This window comes from Scyliorhinus torazame, chromosome 26 (genome assembly GCF_047496885.1).
Source record: "Scyliorhinus torazame isolate Kashiwa2021f chromosome 26, sScyTor2.1, whole genome shotgun sequence".
Taxonomy (NCBI): domain Eukaryota; kingdom Metazoa; phylum Chordata; class Chondrichthyes; order Carcharhiniformes; family Scyliorhinidae; genus Scyliorhinus; species Scyliorhinus torazame.
This window is the reverse complement of record NC_092732.1, coordinates 43,468,194-43,483,078: the sequence shown is the minus strand read 5'-3', so window position 1 is coordinate 43,483,078 and position 14,885 is coordinate 43,468,194. Positions and strand designations below refer to the sequence as shown.

At 50.6% G+C, this 14,885-nt stretch overlaps 1 protein-coding gene across 3 annotated transcripts in view; it reads left to right on the top strand.

Annotated features, from left to right (window-relative positions):
- LOC140403021 (uncharacterized) overlaps positions 1 to 14,885 on the top strand; it is a 69,876-nt gene that overhangs the window by 41,548 nt on the left and 13,443 nt on the right. The window lies entirely within an intron of this gene.

The window sequence follows — 14,885 nt, the reverse complement described above, 5'->3', positions numbered from 1 at the left end:
CCCAGGGCAGGTACAGCACGGGGTTAGATACAGAGTAGAGCTCCCTCTACACTGTCCCCATCAAACACTCCCAGGGCAGGTACAGCACGGGGTTAGATACAGAGTAAAACTTCCTCTACACTGTCCCCATCAAACACTCCCAGTACAGGTACAGGACGGGGTTAGATACAGAGTAAAACTCCCTCTACACTGTCCCCATCAAACACTCCCAGGACAGGTACAGGACGGGGTTAGTTACAGAGTAAAGCTCACTCTACGCTGTCCCCATCAAACACTCCCAGGACAGGAACAGCACGGGGTTAGATACAGAGTAAAGCTCCCTTTACACTTTCCCCATCAAACTCTCCCAGGACAGGTACAGCACGGGGTTAGAGACAGAGTAAAGCTCCCTCTACACTGTCCCCATCAAACACTCCCAGGACAGGTACAGCACGGGGTTAGATACAGAGTAAAGCTCCCTTTACACTTTCCCCATCAAACTCTCCCAGGACAGGTACAGCACGGGGTTAGATACAGAGTAAAGCTCCCTCTACACTGTCCCCATCAAACACTCCCAGGACAGGTACAGCACGGGGTTAGGTACAGAGTAAAGCTCCCTCTACACTGTCCCCATCAAACACTCCCAGGACAGGTACAGCACGGGGTTAGATACAGAGTAAAGCTCCCTCTACACTGTCCCCATGAAACACTCCCAGGACAGGGACAGCACGGGGTTAGATACAGAGTAAAGCTCCCTTTACACTGTCCCCATCAAACACTCCCAGGACAGGTACAGGACGGGGTTTGATACAGAGTAAAGCTCCCTCTACACTGTCCCCATCAAACACTCCCAGGACAGGTACAGCACGGGGTTAGATACAGAGTAAAGCTCCCTCTACACTGTCCCCATCAAACACTCCCAGGACAGGTACAGCACGGGGTTAGATACAGAGTAAAGCTCCCTCTACACTGTCCCCATCAAACACTATCAGGACAGGTACAGCACGGGGGTAGATACAGAGTAAAGCTCCCTCTACACTGTGCCCATCAAACACTCCCAGGACAGGTACAGCACGGGGTTAGATACAGAGTAAAGCTCACTCTACTCTGTCCCCATCAAACACTCCCACGACAGGTACAGCACGGGGTTAGATACAGAGTAAAGCTCCCTCTACACTGTCCGCATTAAACACTCCCAGGACAGGTACAGCACGGAGTTAGATACAGAGTAAAGCTCCCTCTACACTGTCCCCAACAAACTCTCCGAGGACAGGTACAGCACGGGATTAGATACAGAGTAAAGCTCCCTCTACACTGTCCCCATCAAATACTCCCAGGACAGGTACAGCACGGGGTTAGATACAGAGTAAAGCTCCCTCGACACTGTCCCCATCAAACACTCCCAGGACAGGAACAGCACGGGGTTAGATACAGGTAAAGCTCCCTCTACACTGTCCCCAGCAAACACTCCCAGGACAGGGACAGCACGGGGTTAGATACAGGTAAAGCTCTCTCTACACTGTCCCCATCAACCACTCCCAGGACAGGTACAGCACGGGGTTAGATACAGAGTAAAGCTCCCTCTCCACGGTCCCCATCAAACACTCCCAGGACAGTTACAGGACGGGGTTAGATACAGAGTAAAGCTTACTCTACACTGTCCCCAGCAAACACTCCCAGGGCAGGTACAGCACGGGGTTAGATACAGAGTAAAGCTCCCTCTACACTGTCCCCATCAAACACTCCCAGGGCAGGTACAGCACGGGGTTAGATACAGAGTAAAAGTTCCTCTACACTGTCCCCATCAAACACTCCCAATACAGGTACAGGACGGGGTTAGATACAGAGTAAAACTCCCTCTACACTGTCCCCATCAAACACTCCCAGGACAGGTACAGGACGGGGTTAGAAATAGAGTAAAGCTCCCTCTACACTGTCCCCATCAAACACTCCCAGGACAGGTACAGCACGGGGTTAGGTACAGAGTAAAGCTCCCTCTACACTGTCCCCATCAAACACTCCCAGGACAGGTACAGCACGGGGTTAGAGACAGAGTAAAGCTCCCTCTACACTGTCCCCATCAAACACTCCCAGGACAGGTACAGCACGGGGTTAGATACAGAGTAAAGCTCCCTTTACACTTTCCCCATCAAACTCTCCCAGGACAGGTACAGCACGGGGTTAGATACAGAGTAAAGCTCCCTCTACACTGTCCCCATCAAACACTCCCAGGACAGGTACAGCATGGGGTTAGGTACAGAGTAAAGCTCCCTCTACACTGTCCCCATCAAACACTCCCAGGACAGGTACAGCACGGGGTTAGATACAGAGTAAGGCTCCCTCTACACTGTCCCCATCAAACACCCCCAGGACAGGGACAGCACGGGGTTAGATACAGTGTAAAGCTCCCTCTGCACTGTCCCCATCAAACACACCCAGGACAGGGACCGCACGGGGTTAGATACAGAGTAAAGCTCCCTCTACACTGTCCCCATCAAACACTCCCAGGACAGGTACAACACGGGGTTTGATACAGAGTAAAGCTCCCTCGACACTGTCCCCATCAAACACTCCCAGGACAGGTACAGCACGGGGTTAGATACAGAGTAAAGCTCCCTCTACACTGTCCCCATCAAACACTCCCAGGACAGGTACAGCACGGGGTTAGATACAGAGTAAAGCTCCCTCTACACTGTCCCCATCAAACACTCCCAGGACAGGTACAGCACGGGGTTAGATACAGAGTAAAGCTCCCTCTACACTGTCCCCATCAAACACTCACAGGACAGGTACAGCACGGGGTTAGATACAGAGTAAAGCTCCCTCTCCACTGTCCCCATCAAACACTCCCAGGACAGGTACAGGACGGGGTTAGATACAGGATAAAGCTCCCTCTACACTGTCCCCATCAAACACTCCCAGGGCAGGTACAGCACGGGGTTAGATACAGAGTAAAAGTTCCTCTACACTGTCCCCATCAAACACTCCCAGTACAGGTACAGGACGGGGTTAGATACAGAGTAAAACTCCCTCTACACTGTCCCCATCAAACACTCCCAGGACAGGTACAGGACGGGGTTAGATACAGAGTAAAGCTCCCTCTCCACGGTCCCCATCAAACACTCCCAGGACAGGTACAGGACGGGGTTAGATACAGGGTAAAGCTCCCTCTACACTGTCCCCATCAAACACTCCCAGGACAGGTCCAGCACGGGGTTAGATACAGAGGAAAGCTCCCTCTACACTGTCCCCAGCAAACACTCCCAGGACAGGGACAGCACGGGGTTAGATACAGGTAAAGCTCTCTCTACACTGTCCCCATCAACCACTCCCAGGACAGGTACAGCACGGGGTTAGATACAGAGTAAAGCTCCCTCTCCACGGTCCCCATCAAACACTCCCAGGACAGTTACAGGACGGGGTTAGATACAGAGTAAAGCTTACTCTACACTGTCCCCAGCAAACACTCCCAGGGCAGGTACAGCACGGGGTTAGATACAGAGTAAAGCTCCCTCTACACTGTCCCCATCAAACACTCCCAGGGCAGGTACAGCACGGGGTTAGATACAGAGTAAACGTTCCTCTACACTGTCCCCATCAAACACTCCCAGTACAGGTACAGGACGGGGTTAGATACAGAGTAAAACTCCCTCTACACTGTTCCCATCAAACACTCCCAGGACAGGTACAGGACGGGATTAGAAACAGAGTAAAGCTGCCTCTACACTGTCCCCATCAAACACTCCCAGGACAGGTACAGCACGGGGTTAGGTACAGAGTAAAGCTCCCTCTACACTGTCCCCATCAAACACTCCCAGGACAGGTACAGCACGGGGTTAGAGACAGAGTAAAGCTCCCTCTACACTGTCCCCATCAAACACTCCCAGGACAGGTACAGCACGGGGTTAGATACAGAGTAAAGCTCCCTTTACACTTTCCCCATCAAACTCTCCCAGGACAGGTACAGCACGGGGTTAGATACAGAGTAAGGCTCCCTCTACACTGTCCCCATCAAACACCCCCAGGACAGGGACAGCACGGGGTTAGATACAGAGTAAAGCTCCCTCTACACTGTCCCCATCAAACACTCCCAGGACAGGGACAGCACGGGGTTAGATACAGAGTAAAGCTCCCTCTACACTGTCCCCATCAAACACTCCCAGGACAGGTACAGCACGGGGTTTGATACAGAGTAAAGCTCCCTCTACACTGTCCCCATCAAACACTCCCAGGACAGGTACAGCACGGGGTTAGATACAGAGTAAAGCTCCCTCTACACTGTCCCCATCAAACACTCCCAGGACAGGTACAGCACGGGGTTAGATACAGAGTAAAGCTCCCTCTACACTGTCCCCATCAAACACTCCCAGGACAGGTACAGCACGGGGTTAGATACAGAGTAAAGCTCCCTCTACACTGTCCCCATCAAACACTCACAGGACAGGTACAGCACGGGGTTAGATACAGAGTAAAGCTCCCTCTACACTGTCCCCATCAAATACTCCCAGGACAGGTACAGCACGGGGTTAGATACAGAGTAAAGCTCCCTCTACACTGTCCCCATCAAACACTCCCAGGACAGGTACAGCACGGGGTTAGATACAGGTAAAGCTCCCTCTACACTGTCCCCATCAAACACTCCCAGGACAGGTACAGCACGGGGTTAGATACAGAGGAAAGCTCCCTGTACACTGTCCCGAGCAAACACTCCCAGGTCAGGGACAGCAGGGGGTTAGATACAGGTAAAGCTCCCTCTACACTGTCCCCATCAAACACTCACAGGACAGGTACAGCACGGGGTTAGATACAGAGTAAAGCTCCCTCTCCACGGTCCCCATCAAACACTCCCAGGACTGGTACAGGACGGGGTTAGATACAGGGTAAAGCTCCCTCTACACTGTCCCCATCAAACACTCCCAGGGCAGGTACAGCACGGGGTTAGATACAGAGTAAAACTTCCTCTACACTGTCCCCATCAAACACTCCCAGTACAGGTACAGGACGGGGTTAGATACAGAGTAAAACTCCCTCTACACTGTCCCCATCAAACACTCCCAGGCAGGTACAGCACGGGGTTAGATACAGAGTAAAGCTCCCTCTACACTGTCCCCATCAAACACTCCCAGGACAGGAACAGCACGGGGTTAGATACAGAGTAAAGCTCCCTTTACACTTTCCCCATCAAACTCTCCTAGGACAGGTACAGCACGGGGTTAGATACAGAGTAAAGCTCCCTCTACACTGTCCCCATCAAACACTCCCAGGACAGGTACAGCACGGGGTTAGATACAGAGTAAAGCTCCCTCTACACTGTCCCCATCAAACACTCCCAGGACAGGTACAGCACGGGGTTAGATACAGAGTAAAGCTCCCTCTACACTGTCCCCATCAAACACTCACAGGACAGGTACAGCACGGGGTTAGATACAGAGTAAAGCTCCCTCTACACTGTCCCCATCAAATACTCCCAGGACAGGTACAGCACGGGGTTAGATACAGAGTAAAGCTCCCTCTACACTGTCCCCATCAAACACTCCCAGGACAGGTACAGCACGGGGTTAGATACAGGTAAAGCTCCCTCTACACTGTCCCCATCAAACACTCCCAGGACAGGTACAGCACGGGGTTAGATACAGAGGAAAGCTCCCTGTACACTGTCCCGAGCAAACACTCCCAGGTCAGGGACAGCAGGGGGTTAGATACAGGTAAAGCTCCCTCTACACTGTCCCCATCAAACACTCACAGGACAGGTACAGCACGGGGTTAGATACAGAGTAAAGCTCCCTCTCCACGGTCCCCATCAAACACTCCCAGGACTGGTACAGGACGGGGTTAGATACAGGGTAAAGCTCCCTCTACACTGTCCCCATCAAACACTCCCAGGGCAGGTACAGCACGGGGTTAGATACAGAGTAAAACTTCCTCTACACTGTCCCCATCAAACACTCCCAGTACAGGTACAGGACGGGGTTAGATACAGAGTAAAACTCCCTCTACACTGTCCCCATCAAACACTCCCAGGACAGGTACAGCACGGGGTTAGATACAGAGTAAAGCTCCCTCTACACTGTCCCCATCAAACACTCCCAGGACAGGAACAGCACGGGGTTAGATACAGAGTAAAGCTCCCTTTACACTTTCCCCATCAAACTCTCCTAGGACAGGTACAGCACGGGGTTAGATACAGAGTAAAGCTCCCTCTACACTGTCCCCATCAAACACTCCCAGGACAGGTACAGCACGGGGTTAGATACAGAGTAAAGCTCCCTCTACACTGTCCCCATCAAACACTCCCAGGACAGGTAAAGCACGGGGTTAGATACAGAGTAAAGCTCCCTCTACACTGTCCCCATCAAACACTCCCAGTACAGGTACAACACAGGGTTAGATACAGAGTAAAGCTCCCTACACACTGTCCCCAACAAACACGCCCAGGACAGGTACAGCACGGGGTTAGAGACAGAGTAAAGCTCCCTCTACACTGTCCCCATCAAACACTCCCAGGACAGGTACAGCATGGGGTTAGATACAGAGTAAAGCTCCCTCTACACTGTCCCCATCAAACACTCCCAGGACAGGTACAGCACGGGGTTAGATACAGAGTAAAGCTCCCTCTACACTGTCCCCATCAAACACTCCCAGGACAGGTACAGCATGGGGTTAGACACAGAGTAAAGCTCCCTCTACACTCCCGGTCTCGTGATGTGATGCTTTCCTACCTCAGCCAATCTTTTGATTTTTCTGAAGCCAGACGTGATAGTTCAGAGCACGTTCTTACTTCGGAATTATATCTCCAAAGCATTGGTTAGAGTTTCCAAATCTCATTTAATTTACAGGCAGTAGAAATCACTCCATGAATCTAGACTTGATTGGCGGCACGGTGGCGGAGTGGTTAGCACTGCGGCCTCACGGTGCCGAGGTCCCGGGTTCGATCCCGGCTCTGGGTCACTGTCCGTGGGGAGTTTGCACATTCTCCCCGTGTCTGCGTGGGTTTCGCCCCCACAACCCAAAGATGTGCCGGGCAGGTGGATTGGCCGCGCTAAATTGCCCCTCAATTGGAAAAAAACCCAAATGGGGTACTCTAAATTAGAAAACAGAATCTAGACTTGATTGATAAATCAAATGTTAGAGGTGAAGGATCGTGTCTAATCTGCTGTTTACCCAGTTTCCTATAACAGCTAAGTATTGACCATCACTGATCAGGGACGGCAAGTTGGCACAGTGGTTAGCACTGCTGCCTCACAGCACCAGGGACTCGGGTGGCACAGTGGTTAGCACTGCTGCCTCACAGCACCAGGGACTCGGGTGGCACAGTGGTTAGCACTGCTGCCTCACAGCACCAGGGACTCGGGTGGCACAGTGGTTAGCACTGCTGCCTCACAGCACCAGGGACTCGGGTGGCACAGTGGTTAGCACTGCTGCCTCACAGCACCAGGGACTCGGGTGGCACAATGGTTAGCACTGCTGCCTCACAGCGCCAGGGATCCCGGGTGGCACAGTGGTTAGCACTGCTGCCTCACAGCGCCAGGGTCCCGGGTTCAATTCCGAACTCGGGTCACTGTCTGTGCAGAGTCTGCACGTCCTCCCCGTGTGTGCGTGGGTTTCCTCCGGGTGCTCCGGTTTCTTCCCACAGTCCAAAGATGTGCAGGTTAGCTGGATTTGGCCACAATAAATTGCCCCTTCGTATACAAAAGGTTGTGGGGTTACTGGGTTACGAGGCGTGAGGTTAGGTCGGATGCTCTCTCAGTGGGTCGGTGCAGACTCAATGGGCCGAATGGCCTCCTTCTGCTCTGTAAATTCTGCGATTCTATGATCAGTGTCGGGTCCATTCACCTGTCAGGTGGCAGAGCAGAAGATTCCCAATTTGTGATCTCAACTGAACCTAAATTGAAGAAAAACAAGCTCATCAACTTTAATCAATCAACAAATTGGACAATAATTTAATTCAATTCATAAGTCCCTGGTCAAATTCAGTTAATTAACTGGAGTCACATCTCATTTCAGTTAATTAATTGTCTTAAAAAGCCAATTTGGCGAATTAATTGTCTCTTTCACAGGTCGGCGCAACATCGAGGGCCGAAGGGCCTGTACTGCGCTGGAATGTTCTATGTTCTAAATATTACAATTCAGTTAATTCAACGTCACCACAATCCTTGTCCGCTAAATAATCAGCAGCGACAGTGCAATTAAGCTATTTAACTGGCTGCAGTATCCAATTGCCCTGATTAACTGGTTGCAGAACCTATGTTTAACTGAATTAACCAGCTCCGTTGTCCGATTTAACTGATTAACTGGCTGCACAATCCAATTCATCAAATTAACCAGCTATACAATCAAATTCAGCTAATTAAGCGACTCCGTTATCCAATTCAACTAACTAGTCAGTTGCATAATCTATATCCAGCTGATTAAACAGCCCCATTCGCTAATTCAACGAATTAACTGTACGTTAGTGTGATCCAACCACACTGAGAAGTCTGACAACACCAGGTTGAAGTCCAACAGGTTTGTTGCGAATCGCTAGCTTTCGGAGCGCTGCTCCTTCCTCACAGCGACCTGAGGAAGGAGCAGCGCTCCGAAAGCTAGTGATTCGAAACAAACCTGTTGGACTTTAACCTGGTGTTGTCAGACTTCTTACTGCGCTCACCCCAGTCCAACGCCGGCATCTCCACATCACGATCTGGTCTCCACGCTACCAGAAGGATGTGGAGGCTTTAGAGAGGGTGCAGAAGAGATTTACCAGAATGTTGCCTGGTATGGAGGGCATTAGCTATGAGGAGCGGTTGAATAAACTCGGTTTGTTCTCACTGGAACGAAGGAGGTTGAGGGGCGACCTGATAGAGGTCTACAAAATTATGAGGGGCATAGACAGAGTGGATAGTCAGAGGCTTTTCCCCAGGGTAGAGGGGTCAATTCCTAGGGGGCATAGGTTTAAGGTGAGAGGGGCAAGGTTTAGAGGAGATGTACGAGGCAAGTTTTTTACACAGAGGGTAGTGGGTGCCTGGAACTCGCTGCCGGAGGAGGTGGTGGAAGCAGGGACGATAGGGACATTTAAGGGGCATCTTGACAAATACATGAATAGGATGGGAATAGAGGGATACGGACCCAGGAAGTGTAGAAGATTGTAGTTTAGTCGGGCAGCATGGTCGGCACGGGCTTGGAGGGCCGAAGGGCCTGTTCCTGTGCTGTACATTTCTTTGTTCTTTGTTTTGTTCTTTGTAACCAGGACAGTGGTTTTCATTATTTATGGCTTGTGAACATTGTTGGTCACGTCCATTGCTAACTGCAATGCTGGTGGTGGTGAGAGCTCCATCTCTGTACTGTTAGAAAGGGAGTTCTGGGATTTTGACCCAGTGACAGTGAAGGAACGGTTCTTTAGCTCCAGGTCAGGATGGTGTGTGGCTTGGAGAGAAACCGTTGAGTTGGAGCCGTTCCCGCGCATCTGCACCCAGGTGGTAGAGGTCTTGGGATTGGAAGGAACTTGCTATCAAAGGAACATTGATTAATCGCTTCAGTGCATCTTGTATGAAGCACGCAGAGCTGGTGGAGAGAGCCGGGTGGTGGATCGAACTTACAAATCCGGAGCAGAACTGTCAACGGCTCCACCAATCAAACATTCTCAAAAGAACCGAGATGAGATTTTCCAACAGTGGTTTCATGGTCATCATTAGACTGAATTCTGCCGTGCTGGGATTTAAACACAGCTCCCCAGAGCAGTACCCATGGTCTCTGAATCACTAGCCCAGTGGCAATACCACTAAGCCACTTGACTCCCTTGTTAGTCAAGCACCTATATAACTTTGCATTCCCAGTCTCTGAACTACTCTTGTAGCCGCAGTGTTTAAATGGCCATTAAATTCTCCGGCGCCGTTTATCAGGACTCCCGCCAAGCCGGCCGGGGCCCAAGGATCACCACACCTCAGGCGAAGGGCAGTTCATTAATAATCTCAGCCGGTACGGGAATTGAACCCCCGCTGCTGGCCGTGTCCGCATCACAGACCAGCAGGAACCCTGCACTTGTTTGCCTCCAACAACCACACTCACATCATCAGCGAATCACAGGATTCTTATGGTGTAGGAGCAAGTCATTTGGCCCATCAGGTGGGCTGATGCAGACCATCATGACTCGGTGTCATTACTCTGCCTCTCCCCACACCTCCCTCCACATTGCTTCCATTCACACAATCATCTCATTTCCTCTTGCGTGCCTCCATTGAACCCGCCTCCACCACACCCCCAGGCAGTGCGTTCCCGCCACCCGCTGGGTGAAAACATTTTTCTTCCGAATTCACATTTGTTTCCTTTGCAAATCGCTTTAAACCCCCGCCCTCTCGCTCTCGATCCTTTCCCCCAGCGGGAACACTTTCTCCCCGTCTACTCTCTCCAGCCCCCTCATGACACTGAACACCTGGATCAAATCTCCTCTTAGCCTCCCGGGAGGACAGTCCCAACCTCTCCAATCTATCCTCGAAACGGTAGCATTGTGGGCAGCACGGTAGCCTTGTGGATAGCACAATTGCTTCACAGCTCCAGGGTCCCAGGTTCGATTCCGGCTTGGGTCACTGGCTGTGCGGAGTCTGCACGTCCTCCCCGTGTGTGCGTGGGTTTCCTCCGGGTGCTCCGGTTTCCTCCCATAGTCCAAAGATGTGCTGTTAGGTGGATTGGCCACGATAAATTGCCCTTAATGTCCAAATTGCCCTTAGTGTTCAAAATTGCCCTTGGTGTTGGGTGGGGTTACTGGGTTATGGGGATAGGGTGGAAGTGTGGGCTTGGGTAGGGTGCTCTTTCCAGGAGCTGGTGTAGACTCGATGGGCCGAATGGCCTCCTTCTGCACTGTAGATTCTATGATTCTATGAAACTGAAGTTTCTCATTCCTGAAACTCTTTTGCATTCTTTCCACTGTATTCAACGTGGTGTCAGAACAACGCACAGTCCTCCTAGTGTCTCCGCAAAAAACTCCTCCTTCGTGCTAGGTACCACCCCAAACCTTTGCCTTCAATTGTTCCAGGGCTGCTTGATGCCACAGTAAGTCAAATGATGCCGTGGTGTCGAGGACAATCACTCTTCCCTCCTCTCAGGAGTTCAATTCTTATATTTGTTAGGGCCAAGGCACTAACAAGATGAGGAGCAGTGTGGCTGGACCAGGCGGAACCCTCAATGTCAGTGAGCAAGCTATTGCTGTGTAAATGTTGCTTGGGACCACCGACAATAACCGCGTCCATTGCGTTGCTGATTAACAAGTGGGGGCCGACGGGGCAGTAATTGGCCAGATTGGAATAGCCCTGCTTTCTGTGCACAGGACCTGCACAGACCTTTGCATTGACGCGGGTACAGCCCAGTGGTGTAGATGTACTGGAGCAGCTTCCCTCAGGGCATGGCTAGTTCTGGAACGTGTCTTCAATGGTGGTTTGTTCGCAGTATCCAGTGTCTTTCTTCAAATTTATTTTGATGAGACGTGGGCTTCGCTGGCTCCGCCAGCGTTTATTGTCCATCCCTACTTGGCCTTGAGCATGTGGTGGGTGAGCTGCCTTCTTGAACCGCTGCAGTCCCTGTGATGTAGGTACACCCACTGTGCTGTTAGGAAGGAGTTTTGCCCCAGCGACAGTGAAGGAACGGCCGATGTATTTCCCAGTCAGGGGTGGTGAGTGACTTGGAGGGGAACCTCCAGGCGGTGGGGGGTCCCAGGTATCCGCTGCTCTTGCCCTTTCCAGATGTGGAGCGAATTGACTGAAGATGTGTGTAGCACACTGGGCTAAATCGCAGGCCAGCAGCACGGTTCAATTCCCGTACCGGCCTCCCCGAACAGGCGCCGGAATGTGGCGACTAGGGGCTCTTCAGAGGAACTTCATTTGAAGCCCACTCGCGACAATAAGCGATTTTCATTTCATTTTTCAAGATTGGCATCCGTGATGCTGAGGACCTCACGAAGAGGGCAACATCCACTCGGCACTTCTGGAAATGGCAAATACTCCAGTCTTGTCTCTTGCACTGATGCGAAGGGCTCCCCTATCATTGAGGATGGGAACATTTGTGGAGCCTCCTCCGCTGATAGTTGTTCCATTGTCCATTCGCCAGCTGGATGTGACAGGACTGCAGAGCTCCGATCTGCCCAGTTGGTTGAGCTCAGGTGGCTTCCGTTGTTTCCCTTGAGTTAATCGCTTCAGCACAATGGCGCATTTTTAGATCTGCCCTGATGCCGCTCCTGATATGCCCCCCTGCACTTTCCGTTCCCTCGGTGGTAGTGATGGAGTGTAGCCTATTGCCACCCATGAGGTTCCGCAGTGTGGCTGAATGCAGTTCTGCTGTTGATGGTCGCAAGGTCAATGCCCAGATTTGAGCTGTTGTGACCATCCCATCTAACACAGTGTCAGCGCTGCAAGTTCAGTCTGAAGGCATCTTCAACCTGTGATGGGCACTCCTACCTATACTGTAGTAGACAGATGCATTTGCCACAGATAGATCGATGAGGACTCGGTTGAGTAGGTCTTTCCCTCTTGTTGGTTTACTCACCAAGTGCGCAAAGCGAGTCGAGCAGCTGTGTCCAGCCGGAGTTGTCCCACTTGGCCAATCGTGGTGCGACAAAGCCATTCTTCAGGTTGGACATTGAAGGTCCTCACTCAGAGTCTGTGTCGTTGACACCCTCAGTACTGATTCACCAGCTGAAGGTGGGCACTATGTGGTACTCAGTCCTTGCCAGGAGACCTTCATGCGTTCACTGTTGCGAACTGCCAGGGCAACTCCTTCCTGGCGGACTGTGCTACTGCCTCGACTGCCTCTGCCCTGCCAGTGAAACCGGACATACTTAGAGATGGTGGTGTCTGGGACTGAAGTAAACAGCAAAGGGAGTCTAAAGAGTTTGTAAGAAAGGGACCAATTATCCCCGGCTGGATGGCTCCCATGCCGGGTTATAGGTGTTGAGGACAATCAGTGATAGTTGGATGGCCTTTCAAATGGATGTTACACCTTGGTGAGATTTGAACCTGTGTCCCCATGGTATTAGCGCGGCCTCGGGATTATTAGCCCAGTGACATTACCACAAAGCTACCGTATCTCTGGAGATAATTAACCAGCTGTAGAAACTATATTCAGCTAATTAAGCAGCTGCACAATCTAATTCAGGTAATTCACCGGTCGCACAATCCAATTCAGCTAATTAACCGGTCGCACATTCGAATTCAACCAATTAACCTGCTGCACAATCCAATTCAGCCAATTAACCAGTCGCACAATCCAATTCAGCCAATTAACCGGTTGCACAATCCAATTCAGCCAATTAACCAGCCGCACAATCTAATTCAACCAATTCACCGGCCGCACAATCTAATTCAGCTAATTAACCGGCCGCACAATCTAATTCAACCAATTTACCGGCTGCACAATCCAATTCAGCTAATTAACCGGTCGCACAATCAAATTCAACCAATTAACCTGCTGCACAATCCAATTCAGCCAATTAACCGGTCGCACAATCCAATTCAGCCAATTAACCGGTCGCACAATCCAATTCAGCTAATTAACCGGTCGCACAATTGAATTCAACCAATTAACCTGCTGCACAATCCAATTCAGCCAATTAACCGGTCGCACAATCCAATTCAGCTAATTAACCGGTCGCACAATCAAATTCAACCAATTAACCTGCTGCACAATCCAATTCAGCCAATTAACCGGTCGCACAATCCAATTCAGCCAATTAACCGGTCGCACAATCCAATTCAGCCAATTAACCAGCCGCACAATCTAATTCAGCCAATTAACCGGTCGCACAATCCAATTCAGCTAATTAACCGGTCGCACAATCGAATTCAACCAATTAACCTGCTGCACAATCCAATTCAGCCAATTAACCGGTCGCACAATCCAATTCAGCCAATTAACCGGCCGCACAATCGAATTCAACCAATTCACCGGCCGCACAATCTAATTCAGCTAATTAACCGGCCGCACAATCTAATTCAACCAATTCACCGGCTGCACAATCCAATTCAGCTAATTAACCGGTCGCACAATCAAATTCAACCAATTAACATGCTGCACAATCCAATACAGCCAATTAACCGGTCGCACAATCCAATTCAGCCAATTAACCGGCCGCACAATCCAATTCTGCTAATTAACCGGTCGCACAATCCAATTCAGCCAATTAACCGGCCGCACAATCCAATTCAGCCAATTAACCGGTCGCACAATCCAATTCAGCCAATTAACCAGCCGCACAATCCAATTCAGCCAATTAACCGGTCGCACAATCCAATTCAGCCAATTAACCGGTCGCACAATCCAATTCAGCCAACTAACCGGTCGCACGATCCAATTCAACCAATTAACCGGCCGCACAATCCAATTCTGCTAATTAACCGGTCGCACAATCCAATTCAGCCAATTAACCGGCCGCACAATCCAATTCAGCCAATTAACCGGTCGCACAATCCAATTCAGCCAATTAACCAGCCGCACAATCCAATTCAGCCAATTAACCGGTCGCACAATCCAATTCAGCCAATTAACCGGTCGCACAATCCAATTCAGCCAATTAACCGGTCGCACGATCCAATTCAACCAATTAACTGGCCGCACAATTTAATTCAGCCAATTAACCGGCTGCACAATCTAATTCATCCAATTAACCGGCCGCACAATCCAATTCAGCCAATTAACCGGCCGCACAATCCAATTCAGCCAATTAACCGGTCGCACAATCTAATTCAGCCAATTAACCGGCCGCACAATCTAATTCAATCAATTCACCAGCCGCACAATCCAATTCAGCCAGTTAACCAGTCGCACAATCCAATTAAGCCAATTAACCGGTCGCACAATCCAATTCAACCAATTAACCGGCCGCACAATCTAATTCAGCCAATTAACCGGCCGCACAATCTAATTCAGCCAGTTAACCAGTCGCA